We start from the raw sequence: 7,174 nt of genomic DNA on the forward strand, positions 1-7,174 counted from the left end.
CTAGTCTATTAATATTTGCCTCTATACCATTTTGTCTAACAAGTGTCTTCTCCGTTCCGATTAAAAATGCACTAAATTGTAATCGTCTTCATTTTCCTCAGTATTGTGATTGTCCGAACTCATACACGGTGTTGTGTCCACAACATTGCGTTCTGATACCGCTCTATCTTCGATGTCCGGATTTTCTAATAAGCACATCTGCCTCGATATGTTGTGGTATGCTCACATCCTCTATCACACGCGATCTGACACTGCCTGTCCTCTCAAGAAAAGCCATATCACTTTCGTCTCCCTGATTTCCTTGTTGTACGACCTCGTTGTTGCTAACAGCGTTCAACAGCAACGCCTCCCTACGTTCAAACTGTGCCTCAACAGATTCATTACGCTCTTCCCTCATGACGTATGCTTTATTTTCTTGCTCCCAGTCTACTTGTCTAGCCAAACTACTCGCTATCACTCAAATTCTCTATCAACAATAACTTTAATTATCCGTGCAAGCCAGCCGGTGTGTCCATGCGGTTCTAGGCGCTTCAGTTTGGAACCGCGTGATCGCTACGGTCGCAGGTTCGAATCCTGCCTGGGGCATGGATGTGTGTGATGTCGTTAGGTTAGTTAGGTTTAAGTAGTTCTAAGTTCTAGGGGACTGATGACCTCAGAAGTTAAGTCCCATAGTGCTCAGAGCCATTTGAACCATTTGAACAAATGCTTTCACTAACATGGGGTCTATTGTGGACAAAGTGATCAGCTGGGGATCGACACAAGACACTAACCGGAACACTAATCTCTTTATCTGACTTCATGCACGTGAATCTGGGTTATGGCACAAAAACTATGCCACCGTCAAGAATCTACATTCTACCATTCCAAAAAGAAAAATTTGGTTTGAAAGATCAGGGTGCTGAGAAACATATATTGGAGCCCTACGCCGTAGCAGCGAATACCTTACGCTCCTGCTGGTGAGGACGGCACACCACTATGCGTTTGTCGACTGAAGTCATAGACAGCCGCAATCTGTTATTAATGGCACGCGCCCGAAAAATGCAAGTTCGCGGTCTGGCGTTCGGTTAAGTCGGAACGCAGGTACTTTCATATGAGCCTCTGAAACCCTAGTGGATTTCAGCGTCCAGGTGGACCCGTTTTGCTCGTCCGGCAAACCAATTTGATTCCGTGCCACGACTATGCGTGACAGAATATGTCAAATGTATAGACGACCGACTGAAGACAAATAAGTACACCCACATATCACTCGTTGTGTGCGTGATGCTAGTAGCACTACCTCTGATGGTTCAGAAGGTGACTGGCACAATCTCTAAGTGGCACAGTCTCTCCGTTTAGGTAAAGACCTGCAGTTCTTTACTAATGAAGCACAAGTACACGAGTGATCTTCTCTTTCTGACCGCTTTCCTCCTCAGCTCAGTAGCAAAGCCTATTTACATCTTAGTCTTCCGCCACTTTAGCACAAGCCAGTCACGAGATGGAGCATGGCATTCGAAGCTCGGAGAGCGGCCCTTGTTCTGCAAACACAGATTTGATTAATCAGAGACTTTAAAGGTAATTCGGAGAAAAGGGAAAAAGATTCAACTTCATGGCCTCTTTCCCACGCGTTTAAGTCGTGTCTTTTGCTAACAACATGTACAGGATGGAACCACACCCCTCCATAAAACGGTTGTTATCTCCTCTGTTGCATCCATTTCAAGGTTTCCAAAGAACAGCCATAAACTCCCTAAAAGCCTCATGCTTTCACAAATCTATGTTTTGTAACAGCGTCTGGACGTCTGGGCGCCAGTGACCCGTCCCACGGAAATTCGCAGAACCCTCACAATTGTTTTGTCGGCTTCCTGCTTAACAAGGGCCCATCCTCTGCTTATTGCCGGTCTACAATGCGCTGTCCATTGCAGCGGCAACTTCTCGGTGGTAGTTAATCTACCTGGACGTGGCTGCCTCCCAACCGGCGCCAACCAACATTCCTGCACAATGAGTCCGCAGAACTCGGCCGTCCAGATATTTGCCTCCTATGTAAAAAATAAAAAATAAAAAGGCGCGCTTTCCTCGGCCCACCACCGCTGTGCTCGTTTACTGCAGTCGTTTAAATCGGCACCCTATTCCTTTGAATGCAGGTAAAGCCTAGTGTCATTCCATCCCTAGAGCATGTAAGCAAGAGCATTAACTAATGCTCACCATTGCCGCACTACATCTCGTCAACATTGAATTATAGTTAATAAGGTAATTCCAAATCCAATCATGGATAAGTTAATGTCAAATAGGTGGAATCATTTTGCTAATCCTGATGTATGAAGTCAAATCGAAATAAAGATCATTTTCTCTAAGAACATGAAGCAGCATAATACCGAATCAGAGGTGAGAGCGCCCTGCAATCTCTCACAGTATTTACAGAAGTGTCCCCTAAACGAGCTCTATAAAAATTACTTTGGGACGAATAATAGACTGTTGTCCGATCTGACTATTAGGGACAAGGATGGTTCTTAAGGCCAGTAGGTGTCGACCCATTCTCGGCAAAGTGATCTGCTTTAGGCAGATATGCAGCAGGAGACACCACTGTATAGGGCTATATTTTTGACATCAATAAAGCATACAACGGTGACTGGAGGCACAATATTCTAGGAGATTTCGTGGTTATTCACCCACATTTATTATTTCCTTCTTATCAAAATGCTTTGTTTGGTACCTTGTTGATGACATGATGTCGGATAGTTTTGAGCAGGAGAGTGGCGCTCCTCAGGGAAGTGCATTCAGGTATTATTCAGTTTGCCATAGCCGTAACCAGTTTAACGTGTGAAGAAAGCAGTTGTGTTTACTTGATCACTGTGGACGATCTTGAAGTTTATAATTTCGCCTCAAACCCAGCAACACCGACCCATCAGTTAAGAATACGATATTGCTGTGCCTGTTTAGTTAAGAAGCACGATCCATTGTTCCTTCAGACATGCATTCATGCATGCATGTTGGAAGGAAAGCGCACTGCGGCGACTACTGCCATTATAAAATATATGAAACATATTCGCAGTGTCGATTATGAACATCCCTCAGCTACGATAGGAATGACGATAGTAAATGTGCCGGACGGGGACTCGAATCCGGGTTTCCCTTTTTTCTCGAACGGACGCCTTAACTGCACCAGCTGTACATCCACGCTTCACGCCGTACCCACAATTATATATGGAGACTGTCTGTTTCCCATAGTACTCTCACAGTTATGTGGTCCCCGAAGAGGAAGAAACTTAATTACTTTCCTTGTCAGGTTGTCGTGACTTTGGCATGAAACGTATTAGTGCAAAGCCTGATTTGACAGGGTCTGGAAAGTTCGATGCAATGGACATGACGGACAATAAGATGCACCTAGTAAAGTCAATGACGCTCTTGCCAGTCACATTGAGGCGATGAGTTCTTTCTCACTCGTTTCACATACACTCCTGGAAATTGAAATAAGAACACCGTGAATTCATTGTCCCAGGAAGGGGAAACTTTATTGACACATTCCTGGGGTCAGATACATCACATGATCACACTGACAGAACCACAGGCACATAGACACAGGCAACAGAGCATGCACAATGTCGGCACTAGTACAGTGTATATCCACCTTTCGCAGCAATGCAGGCTGCTGTTCTGCCATGGAGACGATCGTAGAGATGCTGGATGTAGTCCTGTGGAACGGCTTGCCATGCCATTTCCACCTGGCGCCTCAGTTGGACCAGCGTTCGTGCTGGACGTGCAGACCGCGTGAGACGACGCTTCATCCAGTCCCAAACATGCTCAATAGGGGACAGATCCGGAGATCTTGCTGGCCAGGGTAGTTGACTTACACCTTCTAGAGCACGTTGGGTGGCACGGGATACATGCGGACGTGCATTGTCCTGTTGGAACAGCAAGTTCCCTTGCCGGTCTAGGAATGGTAGAACGATGGGTTAGATGACGGTTTGGATGTACCGTGCACTATTCAGTGTCCCCTCGACGATCACCAGTGGTGTACGGCCAGTGTAGGAGATCGCTCCCCACACCATGATGCCGGGTGTTGGCCCTGTGTGCCTCGGTCGTATGCAGTCCTGATTGTGGCGCACACCTACACGGCGCCAAACACTCATACGACCATCATTGGCACCAAGGCAGAAGCGACTCTCATCGCTGAAGACGACACGTCTCCATTCGTCCCTCCATTCACGCCTGTCGCGACACCACTGGAGGCGGGCTGCACGATGTTGGGGCGTGAGCGGAAGACGGCCTAACGGTGTGCGGGACCGTAGCCCAGCTTCATGGAGACGGTTGCGAATGGTCCTCGCCGATACCCCAGGAGCAACAGTGTCCCTAATTTGCTGGGAAGTGGCGGTGCGGTCCCCTACGGCACTGCGTAGGATCCTACGGTCTTGGCGTGCATCCGTGCGTCGCTGCGGTCCGGTCCCAGGTCGACGGGCACGTGCACCTTCCGCCGACCACTGGCGACAACATCGATGTACTGTGGAGACCTCACGCTCCACGTGTTGAGCAATTCGGCGGTACGTCCACCCGGCCTCCCGCATGCCCACTATAGGCCCTCGCTCAAAGTCCGTCAACTGCACATACGGTTCACGTCCACGCTGTCGCGGCATGCTACCAGTGTTGAAGACTGCGATGGAGCTCCGTATGCCACGGCAAACTGGCTGACACTGACGGCGGCGGTGCACAAATGCTGCGCAGCTAGCGCCATTCGACGGCCAACACCGCGGTTCCTGGTGTGTCCGCTGTGCCGTGCGTGTGATCATTGCTTGTACAGCCCTCTCGCAGTGTCCGGAGCAAATATGGTGGGTCTGACACACCGGTGTCAATGTGTTCTTTTTTCCATTTCCAGGAGTGTATTACAAACACCTATGACGCATGGCTTCTTGCTCCAGGTAGACGACCCTCGAGCGTCTGGGACTTTTCACCAGGTCACAGGCTGCCATCTCAAGAGGGCAGCAGATAATTTACTTATAGATATAGTTCCCATTTTAATCGACAGTGAGATTAATGTGGTACGACTTTTAAGATTCTGAGAAAGTTCTGACTTGTTTTTTAAAATTTTAGGAAAGATAATTTTAATGTGTTATCAGGATGGCTGGTCCTTACATGTTTATTTATATGCTTAATCAGCCAAACATATCTGTGTAAATATTATAACTTTCTTTCTTGCATTACTAGTTTTTACCGTTCTGTACCTCACCCTGTAAATACGGAACCATTATGTTTACCTTGTTATCTGTCTCTCTCCCCTTCTCTTAAGATCCCTCTTGTCAAGATCACGTAGGTGTAAGAAGTTGAAATTTGTCAGAAAGCAAGTTCTATGATTCCCTGGCGGTGTAAAAATTTAATCTTCCAAGTTTATAAAATCAAATGATATGGTCATTTACGACTATAATTTGATACGAGGGAACTCACTCATCAAAATATATAGATGAACTATCCATATAAAAGATAAAGTTTGTACGAAACCCTGGGAGCTAGAGTCCTGCTAGCACTTGTCCAGTTGTTTTTAACTGAAATAGGAGATTTGAAAGAAAGGGTATCTTAAAGGGTGATAAATAGTGTGACTGTGTGGGCAAAAGTAAACGAGATTGATAGAGAGTTAAATTTTACGTAAGAATGGTTATTACGTCTTTTGTAATGTTTTAGAAACTTTAAGCACATTTGTTTCTACCAATGTTAGTAAGGAGGCTGATATCCACGTTCATGAACGTCAATAAAACACAAACATACACATACACACAGCACAGTGGCAAAGTCTAGCACACTTATCTCCGGTTCGGTGTTAAGACGAATCCACGAGGAGTAGGAGAATCATGAGGTAACATGAACTACGAAACATTTAAGCTTATACTGGATATAACATGGGAGACGAAGGGTTTTGATCTGCGTGTTACTGAGAACGGGTGGAGCGAGGAGTTCATGGTGAGAGTAGTTCTTCTCCACACAAGACTCCATTTCACATACAGTAGAACACTGTGAGCTCTAACATCGGTTGTTCGTCTTTGATAGTTTGCTTAGAAGTGGTGAGACTGTTGCAGCAAAGTAACGAATGTTCCGTGTGCAGTTCGACCTCGGATGACATGGAATTGTTCCGAGTCGTAACACAGTCCTCATCTGGATGGAACACTTCAGATCAACAGGTAACATGACGGAAAAGTAGCGTACACGATCTAGATGCAGTGTAACGACGTCAGAAAATGTTGCAAGGGTAAGGGAAGCGATAGCCAGAACACTAGGACGGTTAGTTAGACATCACGCTAGTGAGGCAGCAATCAATCATGAAACGATTAGACAAATTCTGCATGCAGTAAAATTCCATCGGTACAAACTCCTTATTGTGCAACAGCTAAAGGCAATTGATTTTACTGTACCTGAAGACTTTCCTAGCAGAATCTAAGGTACTTTGAGTGATAATGTATTTTTTTTGATGAGCGATGAAGATAATTTTCATTGAAAGGGGATCGTAGACAAACAAATTTTGCGTTACAGGTTTCCTGAGCACACACCTTACTCATCAGCGTCCTATAGACTCAGAAAAATTCACAGTCTGGCATACTCTTGGCTCTTTAGGCGTTATTGGATAGTAGTTTTTTGAAGAAAATGGGGGTGCAGTCATTCATAAATAGGCCCGGTACATTCGAATGTTTGAAACTTTCTTCAAACCAGAACTGAGAAGATGAAGAAACCCTTTAAAATATGTTTTGTTCCAGCAGAATGGCACTACACCACATACGGCAAGCCGTTCAGCGGCAGTTCATCAACGCATGCTTCCTGGACAGGTTATCTCACGTTTTTGCAATGTTCCTCAGCCTCCCAGATCTTCATTTATCAGAGTGTGCTGTTTGTCTGCGGATGTACCTCTAGAGCCGAGTCTATAATCACAACCACGAAATTTGGACCAGTCGACGACTGTTGTCATTCAAAGAACTGCTGCAGTACTTGCGGAGATATTGGTCCTTGTCATAGGGGATTTGGAGAGGAAATTAGAATTTTGCATTCGATGTGATGGACATCACCCCGACAACGTTAGTTTTCGCAAGGAAATCTGGCCTACATTAAATGGCAGATAAAGAGCTTTGATTTTATGTCAATAAACATACATTAATTTTCCAACTGACCGAGTGTTCTTTATTTAAAAACCGTACGTTCTCCGTACATCATCCTGTATTGTATATTT

This window comes from Schistocerca cancellata, chromosome 3 (assembly GCF_023864275.1).
Source record: "Schistocerca cancellata isolate TAMUIC-IGC-003103 chromosome 3, iqSchCanc2.1, whole genome shotgun sequence".
Taxonomy (NCBI): Eukaryota; Metazoa; Arthropoda; class Insecta; order Orthoptera; family Acrididae; genus Schistocerca; species Schistocerca cancellata.